The sequence below is a fragment of the Peromyscus leucopus genome, chromosome 8b (assembly GCF_004664715.2).
Source record: "Peromyscus leucopus breed LL Stock chromosome 8b, UCI_PerLeu_2.1, whole genome shotgun sequence".
Taxonomy (NCBI): Eukaryota; Metazoa; Chordata; class Mammalia; order Rodentia; family Cricetidae; genus Peromyscus; species Peromyscus leucopus.
The window spans coordinates 97,118,918-97,134,161 of NC_051086.1; the positions used below are offsets into that span (position 1 = coordinate 97,118,918).

General features: G+C 47.1%; 1 protein-coding gene and 1 long non-coding RNA gene across 2 annotated transcripts in view; one reads left to right on the top strand and one right to left on the bottom strand.

The window, feature by feature from the left end:
- The window catches only part of Znf652 (zinc finger protein 652), a 56,438-nt gene extending 50,614 nt beyond the window's left edge, over window positions 1-5,824 (bottom strand). Inside the window, exon 1 of the mRNA XM_028869004.2 lies at window positions 5,767-5,824. The gene's annotated coding sequence lies outside the window, so the exon portion shown is untranslated. The remainder of the gene's footprint in view (window positions 1-5,766) is intronic.
- A 383-nt stretch (window positions 5,825-6,207) lies between these two features.
- On the top strand, window positions 6,208-8,084 carry LOC119086969. The gene is made up of 2 exons (XR_005090390.1): window positions 6,208-6,416; window positions 7,801-8,084. It is a non-coding gene; the product is annotated as an uncharacterized LOC119086969 (long non-coding RNA).
- The last annotated feature ends 7,160 nt before the right edge of the window (window positions 8,085-15,244 follow it).

Here is a 15,244-nt window from a genome sequence, read left to right on the forward strand (position 1 = left end):
AACTCCAGTCCTCTGGAAGAGCAGCCAGTGCTCTTAACCCCTGAGCCATCTCTCCAGCCCCTCCAGCTACTTTAAATGTGTTAGAATGATACACTCCGAAGAGAAAAGCCATTCAGGTCTTCTCATTTTGTAGGTCACACAGTATAAGTAAAGAGTTCTGTTCCAATACCCATCCCAGAAGTCTAAATTCCAAAGCTGAGAGGCAGAGATATATTTAAAAATACATTCTGCACGGTTGACACTATGTCTTGGCTTAACTTTCTGATGTCACATGCACAGTAAAGACCAAAATCTCACTACCCATTCATGGGTTTGTGAAAGGGGTGCAGGGCCTTAAAGACTAGCTTTCTGCTAGCCATTTGATTTTAGTGACTCAGGAAAAGTAATGTTTGTTAAAAGAAAGCATCCCTCCCAGAAAAAATTTACTGACCAGAGCATGTAGCCCGATCCTATGTTGTTTGCGCTTCATTCCCGGCACACACGGCATCAGTGCTATTTCCATGACATACTCTGGCCAAGGGTAACTTCTTCTCAGTGTGCTGCACAATCTACGGCAAGTCAACAACCACTGTTTGCCAATCCCTCTTTATCATAATTCAAAGTCAGTGATGGATCCCACACCAGGCAGCTTGATAATCAAAGAAAGTAGGATTAGCAGATTCCCCTGAGAAAAGCCTAACACATTGCTGATATGTGTCTTCCTTATCTGAAAGTCTCTAGGTAACTCTTGGGGGCTCACAGACTTACCACAACGCTCTACTGAAAAAAAAAAAAAAAAAAAAAAAAAAAAGACAGTTCATTTACTCTATAGGAGCCAAAGTGATTCTATTTTAAAAGTTGTATGCACCAAATAATACTGCATACATAATCTTAACTGAACCTATTTTTCCTTTTACTTTTTTGTTTTTGAGACAGGGGTTCTCTGTGTAGCCCTGGCTGGCCTGGAACTTGCCCTGTAGACCACACTGGCCTCAAACTCAGAGATCCACCTGCCTCTGCCTCCCCAGCACTGGGATTAAAGGTGTGCATCACCACTGCCTGGCTGAACCTATTTTTCAAAGCAGTCCAGCTCTAGCTTTAAAAGAAAATGAGATGCCACATTTTACCATAAACTGCCTTTTTGACTAATAAACAAGGCTCCACAAGCAATCTATAGATCAAAAGCAGACTGTTAATTAAATTTAACAGGTACAAAACCTTACCTTTCATTTTTTCCTCCACCAAAGCAAAAAGTGCATACACATCTACAGTCCTATTGACAGTTCATGATCAAAAATTCAGATGAGCATTAGGAATTCTCACAAGTATTCTCATAAAATATTCACTAGTATTTTTAAAGTCAAACAGAACTGCCATATAAATAAGCAGATAAATAAAATAAGCACTGGTGTCTCCGCCGACTCTACCAAGCACTTCATGGCTTGCACTAACCAGAGAATTTACACAAGGCTTTGCATGTGATTCAATTCTGCACAGAACTCACTGAGGTATGTTGATGTCCTAAAACACCCTTTTTACCACATAAGTCTGAACAGACTTAAAAACAAGCACAGCCTGTGAGGTAATGTTGCAGAATTTAGAGCTAGGTTTTACTGTCTCTACCAAGTTTGATACTAACAAATCAACTTTCTAATAATCATGTTGAACCTTCAAGTCGAAGTACAGCTCCAAGTCAAATATTTGCAGTTTTTCATCCTAAATCAGCACAAACCAAGAAATACAAAGCTCTAAGTCTTGTCCTAAGTTACAACGACCTCCACTCCAGCTTCACGCTGACAAGCTCCGGATCCCACCACTTACTGAGGTCCTGACCTGCACATATGACCGGCCCAGTGCTGGGAATTTGCATACTTTAACTCTAACCCTCACAAGAAATCTCACTGTACTGACGAGGAAACTGAGGCAGAAAGAATCAAGTGATTTGTCCAGTGCCATAAGGCCAATAAACAGTAAAACTACAATGTCAGCCTAGTCTGCCTGGTCCCAAGGAACTCTTCCTTTAGCTAAAATCACCAAATACAAGACCAGTTCATCCCCATCAAATTCAACACATACAAAAGCAAAGAAAAACATCATACCTAAAACACTGGCACACAACCCAGGAGTTACCAAGGAGATGCAGTTACCTACTCCAGAAGAACTAGTTTCAAAGACTGTTTGCTCAAACTCAAGACAATCCACTCTTTCCTCCACCCCTTTCTAGCTATCTTTCAACTGACTTTTTAGAACAAGGGAAAAGAAACTCAAATATATATTCTCAATTTTGGTAATCTTCAAAAACCTATGAGAAAAGAGAGAAAGGTATATATAGTTCACATATTATATATTAGGTATATTATAGTTTACTTCTTCAACAGGCTTCAGACATGTAAAACCGAAAAGTCACATCAGTACCCTACTAATCTATATCTCTATCTGTACATATACACACACACATACACAAACAGGCTTGAAAATTATTTTCTTACCACGCTATAAGCTTACTCCCCAAAACTTAGGGCACAAATGGAAACTGCTCCGGGTGTCTGGGAGCAGATCTTGAGGCAACAGTTGCAGACAGGGGCTGCTGGTCTGAAACCTCCTAAGGGAAGGCTGTCTGCAGAGTGTTGAGGAAACGATGCTGTTGGTCCTAATGAGGGTGAGCTCTGCCATCACTCCTCCCCCCAGTGTCTCACTGCTGTGCTGCACAACTGTTTCCCAGCTTCCACGGTCTGAATCTGGCAAGCAGAGAGAGAATGCTGTCCTCACAGCCCTAAGTGTTACCTGATCAGCGGCTCCATGGTGTGTGGATATTTAACTAGGGAAGTGACTGGTTAGAATAGGTGCTGCAAAACTAAACCAAGCAAGCACCTTGTTCCCTGAGACTCCAGGGTCCTCCCCTAACATTACAATCACTGACAAAGAAAAGTAACGCATTTGAAACTTTGAAGTCCTTTGAGTTTAGGACAGGCAAGTAATTCAGATGATAAAAACTACAGGCGTGCCACTGACAAAAAAATATAACCTGTAATATAAGTCACTTCAGTCATGCATAGTAGGTAATAAAAATGCAACATATGCAACCTCAGCATACTTTTAAACATCACAGAGGACACTGAATAATTATTAGAATAAATGCTATTCTCCAGGTGTGTGGAACAGGTTCTGTGCAAGATTCCAAGCCTCTCCTGCTTTTCAAAATGCTAGTTAATACCAGGAATTCCTTAAGCTCTCAGAACCCTAATTATTTTTTTTAAAGTGGAAACTGTATGCTGTTAGAAACTGGGACTGTGGTTACTATCACTACCTATCACAGTACTATCATAAGCTGGAACACATGTGTCTTGGTTGAAATATGATCAAAAGACAATAGTTGAGGAATTTAAACACACACAAAAACTGACATTTATCAACTGCTTATTAACAGAATAGTGCAAAGTTCATCCTCAGCTCTAGATTCTGGATAGGGAGAGTAAATTTTCCAATTATAACCGAAATCCATTGAAGTGGATGGTTTTGATGGCACCATGAAATCAAATTTAGCGAAGCTAGAAAAAAATTCTCAGCCCTGAACAGGTGCTCTACCATGGAATAACAGAGATCGGCCTCAGTCTTTAAGCCATGTATAGTCCATACAGGCACTGCCAAACACATTACACACTTCACCGTTGACATTCGCTACCTTTAGAATATGCCAGGAAGATAAACGATCAATTGGTCAAATCTAGGTTATTTTGTCTCTAGTTTTAACTTCTGATTTTCACCCACCTCCCTTTTCACAGGAAAACTATCTTGTAATTCCTAACTGACCTTACTTACCCGAAGAACAAAACACAATGACAAGCCATCCGGAGAAATGGCTCAATAGTTAAGAGCACTTGTTGCTCTTACAAAGGACGCAGGTTCTATTCCCAGCACCTACATGGTGACTCAGAACCCTCTTCTGACCTAACTCCAGGTCCAGGGTTTCCACCACCCTCTCTCACCCTCTTCTGACCTCTGTGGGCACCGGGCACACATGTGGTACATACATACACACACACACACACACGTAGATGCAGATAAAATATGCATACAAACAAAACAAAAACAACCATACAATGATACATACTTGCTCTTTAGTCCAGAGCCAAAGTAAACCTAATGGTTAAGAGAAGCAAAACACAAACTCAAAACTGCTTTCACTTTTGCATAGCACAGATCTTAACGTGAGGTTCCAGGACCAGCTTCAAGATGACTGTTTAGTTGCATACAAAACTATCCATGTATTTCACTGCAAAGAGGGCCCTGAGCCCCAGTCAAGAGTTGAGAATCACAAAAAATTTAGCGGTGAGTCTTTTATACTCAGGACAGTATCTATGTGAACACATGTGCACAGTGGTGATATAATAATCAAGCCGTTGACACAGGGCAACATATCCATCCCAGACCAGCCCCACTGGGGAACATAGCTAACTGCCTTCAGCACACAGCGCACAAGCGAGCAACGGCAGCTTTCCTTTCCTGAGCAAACATACACGCTGTCAACAAAGCATGTGCTCTTTGCCTTTCTCAGAACAATACGGACCCAACCATCCTCCGGGAAAAAAGTATACAGACCTTCATCCCAAAAGATTACACTACTTACACAGGCTATGCCTTGTTATGTTAAACGTTGTAACAAGAACAACAACAACAAAAAATCGATGAAATTACTGTGTGCAGTAAGTATCTAATTAACTGGGGAGTAGGGGTGGGCGGGGGAGCATCACTCAGGTGATACTGAGAACGCGCTGGAGAAGCATATAAGGGAAACCCTATGACGATGCTTAAACATGGGTAAGACCCAGGGGCAACCAAAGACTGGTTGACAGAGGAACATCCTGTAGCTTGGTTGTGGAAAACATCTTCCTCCCAAGGCACATTCCTTTGATTGGCACAAGCCATTTCTGACAATGGATCCGCGATGACAGGGGCCGTTCTGTAATCAGGAAGTGCACGAGTGTGCGTGTGCATATGTGTGTGCTCGCGCGTGTTCGTGATGTTGTTGTTGGGGGGGGGGGACGAGCTAGATGTACTCAAAGACTGGCCAGCTTCAAAGAACAGCATATGGGATCTTAAATCCTTAAGACTGACTTCGGGGCGAGGCAGGGACATCTATCATTTCTACTGGAGACATCCCTCGACCATGATCATGTTTCCTAGAGATGTAACAGGGGTGTCACTCTCTTTGGTGTCTCCGATCTGAGACTCTTCAGTTGAGCCTGATTGGAGGGGAGGACGAAGTGGGGGTGGAGAAAGGTCTGCATCGCCCACTGGGCTGAATGTGGTGCTGCCGGTAGCGAGTGTACATCACATGCGTGTTATCTCCTGGTGCCACAATACTCCAGAGGACTGGAGGTCTGGGTGCAACCTCAGGGCGGGGGAGGTAGTGGGTGCAAGCCACCAGCTGCAGGGCAGGAGAACGCTCCCCTCCGCCCGCTAACCCGTGCACCCCCCCGCCACCCCGTCAGGCCTCGAAGCGAGCCCACTCGCTGCAAAACTGCAGCCAAGCTGGGGTCCCGGAGGGAGGGGGCGGGGGTAAGGAGCCGGGACCCGGGGCTAAGCCGGGAGCCGCAGACGCGCAGCGCCCGGGGCCTGCCCGCCGGATGGGGGCTGCTCCGGCCTAGCGCACGCAGCTGCCTCCCTCAGCGCAGGCTCCGCCAGCCCCGCCAGCCGGATCAGGCGCAGAGGAAACGCGGCTGCCCCGGCGCCGCCGCCGCCGCCGCGGCGGGGGGCGAAAGCGCGGGGAAGGGGGCCCCTACTCACCCGGGCCGCCGCCGCCGCCGCCGCCTCCGCCGCCTCGGCGGCCCATCCCTGCGGCGGGGGCCTGTCGCCGCGCCGCGTCGCTCCAGTCCCCACCGCCCGCCGGGCCGGCCCCTCCCCCTGCCCCAACGTCTGCGCTCTGGGCCGCTCCTCCGACCCGGCCTCGGCTGCCGCCGCCGCCACCGCCGCCGCCGCAGCGCTACGTGGCCGCCGCTCCGACGTCTCGCGACTCCCTTCCGAGCGCGCGAGGCCGAGCGGGGCCGCGGGGCGGGCGGCGCGCGGGGCGGGCGGCGGGGGGGAGGGAGAGGGGGGGGGTGTGCTGTAGGGATGTGCGCGCGAGGGGGCAGGGAGGCCGGCGGGAGCGCGCGTGCGCGCGACCGCGCGCGCGCCCCCCCGCGCGCGCCCCCCCGTATACACACACACACACACACACACACACACACACACACACACGCACACACACACACACACACACACACACACACACACCCATCCCCGGCTGTGGGGTCGGCGCGCATGCGCGGCCCTTGGCTGGGCCCGGGCGCACCTTTTCTCCCTCCTGCCACATTGTGAGCGCTCAGCCGCGCAGATAACTGCCGGCTGCCTGCTCCACCCCCGGCCCTCGCCCACTCCGCCCACTGCCGAGCGCCCAGGTAAGGCGTGGGCAGCGCATGCGCGTCGCTTCCGAGGGGGGGCGGGAAGGGGGGTAAGGGGGTAGGGGGTGGGCGTGGTTGCCAAAAGGAAGCCTGAGTGCTGGAAGGTGAGGGATCTGTGGGCCGGGGGTTTGGCATCCCACGAACTAGGGAAAGATAAAAGTGAAAAGGGGGAGAAGGTGGGAAAGTGGGTCAGCGTGAGGTTTGGGAGTAAATGTCTTTGACTTAGGGAATGCGTTAAAAAAAGAAAAAAACTTTTTAAAAAGTGCTGACCACCTTGTTAGTAGAGTGAGTGACCCGGCATAAATAAAAGCAGCGACGGACTTATAAGCAGTAGTCATTCTCCAGGTAAATGGGAGAGCCGATAACAACTAGAGAAATTTAGAAACTGCCGTGATGGTCAGCAAAAAAAAAGTGGATTGCTGCGCTTGTCCTGTGGTTAGGAATAGGGAAGTGTGTGTGTGTGTGTGTGTGTGTGTGTGTGTGTGTGTGTGTGTGTGTGTGTGTGCTGGAGTCTCAGAACTGCTGCAAGAAAGGAAGACTCCACTGTAAGAAGTATGACCACATTATGACTAATTAGCTATTAATCATTAATATAATTAATGGTACTATTAGCTAACAAGGTAGCATTTATCCAAGCTCAGAGCCAAGAGGGTGTCTGCAATTGAAAGTGCTTAGAGTACAAGGAAAGGAAATGGCGTGGCAAGGGGAAGGCTCCATAGGGAAGACCCAAGGTTATGTCCCCTAGGTCAGGATAACCCTTTCCCACCAGAAACAAAACTTCCGGGAGTTCTCCGCTCCTTAGTTGGAACTCCATCCATTATTTACTTCTTTTGCTTTGTGTGTATGTGTGTTTTGCCTGCATGCATGTCTGTGCACCTGTGACTTTGTCAGATCCCCTGGAACTGGGGGTATGGATGGTCGTAGGACACCATGTAGATGCTAGGAATTGAATCCGGGTCCTCTGCAAGAGTAACAAGTGCTCTGAACTTCTGATCCTTCTTTCAAGCCGCCTTCTGTCATTCAGCACAGACAGTATTAATGTTCTTTCACTAAAGCTGACCCCCACGACATGAAAAACATTCCCATATAGATGGAACTAACTTTTTCTCCCAGTACATCAGCCATAACCCCCACTCACCCAGTCCCCCAGGGAAGAAAATGATGTGAGTCTGGGACAAAGTTAAGAAAGAGACTGAAACTTTATAAATACAGGGTCCAAGAGCTGACTCTGTCTTTGGCCCCTTCCAGAAACAGATGTTTGGATTTTATTATACTTAGACTCCAGGCTCCAGGGATCAGAGTTTTGGAGCTTTGGGCCACATTCTTCAATAGTGAGTGCTTTCAGTGGATAAACACTAAAATCTATATCATGTTTCAACAGGTGGAGAGGATATCTTCAAGCAGAATGGGAGAAAGTAAGCACATGTAATAAAATTGAATTCAGTGTAAGAATGAACTTGAGGTCTGCTGAACTCAGAATGTCTTCTTGGACACTTGACCCATTCCTCCACCCTCTCTGCTGGTCAGGCTGTCTGGTTTGGATGAGGGGTGTGTGGAGTGATGGCCGAAGAATGAGGTGACCTTCCAAGTGTTCTGACTCTCCGTCCAGAGGCCAATTCTTTGGATGGACCCTCGTAATCACAGTATTCATTCAGCTTTCCATTTCACCTGGGCTCTGTGGTGTCTCTTTTTTGATGGTTACATCTGTGTTATTTGTGATTGTATATGTGTGTGGTCGACCACCCCCTGTGCAGAGAGGTCAAAGGACACGGGCTGTGCATTGAAATCAGGTCCTCAGACTTGGGGACAAGAAGTTTTACTCAGTGAGCCATTTCACCTGCCTCATTCTACGGTTCCTGTGGGGACGTTACATCCATTGTCTCATCACATCTTCCAACGGCTGCAAGGGCAGACAGAACAGGTATTCTTCCCAATGAGAGAAATTTAAGCCAAGGAATGTTTTGATGGCTTAGCCAGTCACCCAACCCAGTAGACAACAGAGTCAAACTAAGACCCAGGTTCCCTAGTTCCCACGGTGCTAGTCTCCTGGGGGATTTGATAACCCTACTCTAAAAGACTGTCAAGGGCTGGAGAGATGGCTCAGAGGTTAAGAGCACTGGCTGCTCTTCCAGAGGTCCTGAGTTCGATTCCCAGCACCCACATGGTGGCTCACAACCATCTGTAATGAGATCTGGTGCCCTCTTCTGGCATGCAGGCATATATACAGATGGAATACTAATGCATAATAAAAAGATACATAATAAAAAAAAAAACTGTCACAAAGTCTTAAAAAAAAAGAAAGAAAGAAAAAGAAAAAGATTTATTGGCCAGGTGTGGTGGTACACACCTGTAATCCCAGCCCTTGGGAAGCAGAGGCAGAGTGAGTTCCAGAACAGCAAGGACTCCCTTTCTCGGAAAAAAAAAAAAAAAAAAAAAAAAAAAAAAAATTATATGCATTGGTGTTTTGCCTGCATGTCTGTCTGTGTGAAGATGCCAGATCCCCTAGAACTAGTGTTCCAGACAGTTGTGAGCCACGTGGGTGCTGGGAATTGAACCAGGTCCTCTGGAAGAAGAGCCAATGTTCTTATCTGCTAAGCCATCTCTCCAGCCCCTCACATATTCTTTTTTTTTTTTTTTTTTTTTTTTTTGGTTTTTCGAGACAGGGTTTCTCTGTGTAGCTTTGCGCCTTTCCTGGAGCTCACTTGGTAGCCCAGGCTGGCCTCGAACTCACAGAGATCCGCCTGGCTCTGCCTCCCGAGTGCTGGGATTAAAGGCGTGCGCCACCAACGCCCGGCCACATATTCTTAATAAGTGAAAACTAGTACCTTTGGTGCATGGTAGAAAGGAATCCTAACTTTAGCTCTGTCTCTGTATCTTCTGTAATATTTTTTTCCTTCTTTCTCTCTCTTGAGCCCTGGGACTCTAGAAACCTTTACAGATCCATGTTTTGCAAGTGCGTGTTTGGGATTCAGGTCTAGCTAAGAAGGTCCAGCTAGAGAGCCCTGTTCCTCTGTTCTCTTTTTACTCTTTCCCCTTCACTCACCACAGGCAGGGGGGTTGCCTCCCAATGCTGCTAATCCTGCAAATCACAAGAAAAGAACAAGTAGCAGGATCCCCACCCCACCCCCATTCAATGGCCACACTGAAGCTTGTCCCTCACTACAGGAAACTTCAGCACACATTCTGGTTTCTTGGTCTTGGATAACTCTTCACTAATTGTTTTTTTTCATTAAGAGAGTGGGTAGAAGCCAACATAAACGCACCCCACTTTTTTGGGACAGCTTCTTATGTAACTCACACTGGCCTCAGAAACTCTAGGTTGCTAACAGTGACTTGAGGTCCTGATCCTTTTACCTCCACCCCCCCAAGTACTGCAGTTATAGACATTCATCACCATGTCTGACCCTGAGGCCTCCCCCCACCGCCTTTAATGGAAACAAGGTCTCACTATGTAGTCCTGGTTGGCCTGAGACTCCCAGTGTAGACCAGGCTAGCCTCAAACTCACAGAGGTCCAACTGCCTCCACCTCTGGAATACTGGGATTAAAAACATGCACTACCACACCTGGCCCCAGTCTTTTTTCTTTAAATTATTTATTTATTTCTATTTTATTTGCATTGGTGTTTTGCCTGCATTTATGCCTATATGAGGGTATCAGATCTTGGAGTTACAGACAGTTGTTAGCTGCCATGTGGGTGCTGGGAATTGAACCTGGGTCCTCCGGAAGAGCAGTCAGTTCTCTTAACTGCTGAGCCATCTCTCTAGACTCCCCCCAGCCCAGATTGAGGTTTTTTTTTGTTTTTTTTTTTTTGTTTTGTTTTTTTGGTTTTTCGAGACAGGGTTTCTCTGTGTAGCTTTGCGCCTTTCCTGGAGCTCACTTGGTAGCCCAGGTTGGCCTCCAACTCACAGAGATCTGCCTGGCTCTGCCTCCTGAGTGCTGGGATTAAAGGCGTGCGCCACCACCGCCCGGCCAGATTGAGTTTTTTAACAGCCAATAAAAATAAGGTCCTAATTTTAAGAGTCAGATGGGCAGAGCTAAACCCTGGGTGTCCAGGGTCCAAGTCCAGGACGTCTCTGACCCCATCCTGTAGCTCTTTGCTGGATACCATACAAAGCAAATTTAACAGAACTGGTCTCTGCCCTCTGAAAGTTTGGACTCAAGTGGACAGCCAGGATGCCAACGAACATAAAAGAGCAAGCTGATTTACAGTCGACCCATGCCAATAAATAAACGAGTTAAGCAGATAAGGAGAAGCCTGTTGATCTGGTCTGCTAGTACTCTTTTTAACTTCAGGCAAAAAGGACAGTATTAGCAAACTAAGGTTTAGGGCTAATCTCAATCTGCCTACTTATTTTTCACAGAGGGAAAACTATTTGTAGGCGGTAGAGAGATGGCTCAGCAGTGAGGAGTACTGGTCTCGTTTAGAGAATCTGGGTTCGATTCCCAGGACCCAGTCAGCTCATAATCATCTGTAACTCTAGTTCTGACTTCCATGGGCACCAGGCATGCACATGATGTATAGACATACATGCAGGCAAAACACCCAAACATATCAAATAAATAGGGCCAGGCATGGTGGTCCACACCTTTAATAGTTCTAGCACTGGGGAGGCAGAGGCAGGCAGAGCTCTTATGAGTTTGAGGTTTGAAGCCAGCCAGGTCTACACAGTGAGACCTCTTTCTCCAAAAACAATAAAGATCAAAACAACAACAAATAGATAAAAAGGAAAGAAGTAGGAAGAAAGGAAGAAAAGATGGTGGATCTCTGTCTCCCTCTCTCCTCCCAGTCAGTGGCATCTTCAACGGTACCCTCCATGCTGGGTCTATAGTGATGCAAAAGGATAAACCAATTCAATATCCATTTTAGTGTTGGAACACACAGTAAAGACATATCCTTACCTTGCTGGGCGGTGGTGGCGCACGCCTTTAACCCCAGCACTCGAGAGGCAGAGGCAGGTGGATCTCTGTGAGCTCGAGGCCGGCCTAGTCTGCAGAGTGAGTTCCAAGACAGCCAGGACTACACAAAGAACCCCTGTCCCGAAAACAAAGTAAAACTAAAACAAACAAACGAGATACATCCTTACCTTTGCCTAATGGCCAGTTCCCATAATGGAGAGGTGGACTTTTAAATTTGAGAGACTTTGGTCTTGCCCTAAGATCAATAGTTCTCAACCTTCCTAATACAGTTTCTCATGTTGTGACCCCAACCATAAAACTTCATAACTGTAATTTTGCTACTGTTATGAATCATAATGTAAATATCTGTGTTTTCTGATGGTCTTAGGTGTTTTGCTACTCTTAGGAATCGTTATGTAATAGCTGTGTTTTCTGATGGTCTTAGGTGACCCCTGTGAAAGGGTCATTCGAAATCCACGGGTTGAGAACGGCTAGAGAAATGAGGCCACCACCTTCAAACCTTAGCTCCCTAGCTCACTAAGGAAAGGCAGAGAAGAACCCTGGCCTTAGGGGACTGGGCCCCAGTTCCTCTTAGGGTTTGGCCTCCGAATCTGTCTGTAGCAGAGGGCTCTAAAACCCTTAGGCTGCAGTTGTATGTGAATCTTCAAAGAGGTTCATTCTGTTAGGTAGTAGGGTTAATTTGTTTGTAATTGATGTGACATGTGCCCCAGAGGCATGCACTGAGGTCCAATTGAGATTTTTTTTTAATTGGAATTAATTAATTTAAGAGAGCAGCCAAGAGGGGCTGGAGTCAGTGCCAAACTCCGTAACCCTACACCAGCCAACCCACCCAACCGGCTGTACCACCTGAGAAGTGTCCGGAAGTTCTCAAGAGGAGACCCGGGAAGCAGGGCCAGAATTGGGGGCTGCTAGGAATTCTGGGCACCTCAGATTTCATAGCCCTCGAGGCCTGATTCTTGAAGACTCTACGGGGTAACTTGGTAGCTGGAAAAAGGGAGAAGAAGGTCAAAGGAGATATGTGAGATTACCCAGCCTGGGAACGAACGGGCTGGAAGAGCAGTGATTGGCAGAGGTGAGAATAAAGGAACCCTTGCAGGATCTGCCGAAGAAGAGGACCTTGTGAGCGGAGTCAGAGGAGGGGGAGGAGCCTGTTTGTGGAGTTGTGGGGGCGGACAACACGTTGCCTGAGGACTCAGCCTTCAGAGGTATTAATTAAACCCAGACCTGCGGTTGTTAACGGAGCTGTGGCAGCTTTTCATAGGAGTTGGGTTAATAACAATAACAATAACAATTAAGGACCAGGAGACCTTATCTGGAGCGAGTTTTTCTTAGAGGTTGTACCAGTAAGTCTTTAATTCCCCCAGCCCCTCCGGGCCCCATTTCCTAGAAAGTAAATAAGGGTTTGAGGGATACCTATTGTCCTTTCGTACCTGAGGATGCAGCTGGAATCCCTTACCAGCTCTCAAGGCCTACTGTCTTTGGTTAGGTGGCTTCGCTCATTTCTTAGGAATAAAAGCCCCGGATTTTTTTTTTTAAGATTTCATGGGGGTCTGGGTGTGTGTGAGAGAGATTTTGGCTGAACTGGGGTAGGGGCCGGCTCAGCTGCTCAGAGCACTTACTGATTTTTCAGAGAACCAGGATTTGGTTCCCACACCCCACCGCAGCTCACAGCCACTGGCTGATTCCGGTTCCATGGTTTCTGATACCCTCTTCTGGCCTCCACAGATATAAGGCACTCGTGTGGCGTATACACATACATGCAGACACTCCAACATACTCACAAAATAAAAGTAGATTTTAAAAAAAGATTTCATAAGCTGTTAAAGTATTTTGCCTTGTTTAGTCTCTGAAAGGATACTTAAAAGAGTGCGGACATGTAGGTACCAATACCACAAGATCCTGGACAACTCTGATGTGAAAACTGATGTCTGGCTGAGAGCACTAGGGAGGTCAGTGGAACGAGACCAAGACATATGTGGAGTGGGGAGCTGAGAAGTGCCTCTAGGAGCCAAGGTTGTGGGCTGCAGGGAGGGAGAGATCTGGCCGGCACAGTGCCAAGCCTTGATGGTCAGTCATGATAACCTAGCCAGGCATGGTGGTGCACCCCCTTTAATCCTAGCACTTGGGAACAGAGGCAGGTGAATCCCTAAGAGTTCAAAACTAAACTGCTTTGCATAGTGAGTTCCAGGGCAGGTAGGGCTACACAGAAAGACTCTGCCTGTGGGGTTGGGGTGGGGGGGGGGGAGAAAAGAAAAAACTGAGGAGGGGGGTGGTTCAGGCAACTAATCCACAGACCATGGAAGGAAATTTAGAATGAGAAATTGGGGGTGATGGGTCAGCAGGGGAGGAGAATGCTAGATGAGGCACCTGTAATGGATCTTTGGAGAAAAAGCTTTGAGCAAACATTCTTGTCAATGGAAAGACCAGCCTTGTAGATACAAATCATAGCTGGTTACAACAGCTCATACTCACCAGTCTAATGCATACTCCCAGGTGGTGAGAGCTGACATTATCCTAGACTACAATGTAGAACATGCTTTGTACAGTATGCAGTTGGATTCATTGATTCAGTTTTGAAAGATGGTCTTTCTGTGCAGTTCAGGTTGACTTCTAACATGGAATCCTTCTGCCTCAGCCTCCCAATTGTGGGGTTACCCATATGGGCCACCATGTCCATCTAGCACACGTTTTCAAAAGAAAGCAGGGTACCAATCTCAATATACTCCAATAGAATGAGTATCCTGAGGGCTCTTTAGATCCCAAGGAACAAGGCTGCACCCGCCCCCCATTAGTGGAGGGGCTTGTCTGTGCTTGTGAACCCCAGAGCTGGGCAGCAGAGGGTCTGTGTGGTGAGACAGCGGTGCCCACTCTTCTGACCACCATCTTTCCCAGAACCATCGCCTGTCTTCTCCCCTCTGGTTACCACATAAAACTATTTGTAAAGAAGACGCTGGAACTTTCTGGAATTGAATACCAATTTACCTTGTAAATTGCACCAGAGGACAAAGTGAAATGTTACTTTGTGATGCTAGGGAATGGAATGTTCTGGTTAATCAAATAACTGGTTAATAAAGCACTATTTTGGACAGATAGCAATATTTGGAATGTACTTACATTAAAATTATTCACTGTTTATCTGAAATCCAAATGTCACTGGCTGACTTCCGTTTTATTTGGGCAACCCTGCTGATAGGCAAACCGCTAGATCTGTACCTGTGGAGGTGCTTAGAGAAGAAATCAATAAGAGAAAGATAACAAGGAGCTTGCTGGCGCCTTAGTAGAAAGTGAGGACAAAGGAGATGGTTAAATGTGTGTAATGGCATCTAAGAACCCAGAGCAGGTCACTCCCAAATCAGTCAGGTGCATGTCATCACACTGGGTACCCGGCTGAGACATTACCATGTCTTCAGATGGCTGAATGTTGAGTTAAACAGTGTTGCAGAAATCTGGGGCGGCGGGGGGGGGGATAAATAAATAAATGGTAAATAATTAAAGAAGTATCATAGATGGCAGTGGCAGCTCATGTTGGTAATCCCAGCTGAAGCAGGAGGATCACCCTGAGCTTGAGGCGAGCCTGGGCTACATTTCCAGGCAAGCCTTGGGTACAAAGTGAGATCTTCTCTCCAAAATCCAGAATAAATAAATAAACATCATCTACTCTTTAGCACCCAGAACAAATCTCAGGAGAAACGGGGGACAGATGCAGGCAGCTTCCAGTCTTTCGTTTCTGTATGTCAACAGAGGCAGTGGGGGTGCATTATCCTGAGAGTCGGAGTATCACGTTTTCTTCGTGTCAGAGAACCCCGGGTGCTTGGGGCTCCTTCCTTCCTTCCTGTGCTGATGAGCCTCATCGTGGGCTAGGTTCTGTTCTTAGCACTGAGCAACCAAGATATTTGGTTGGGCGGTG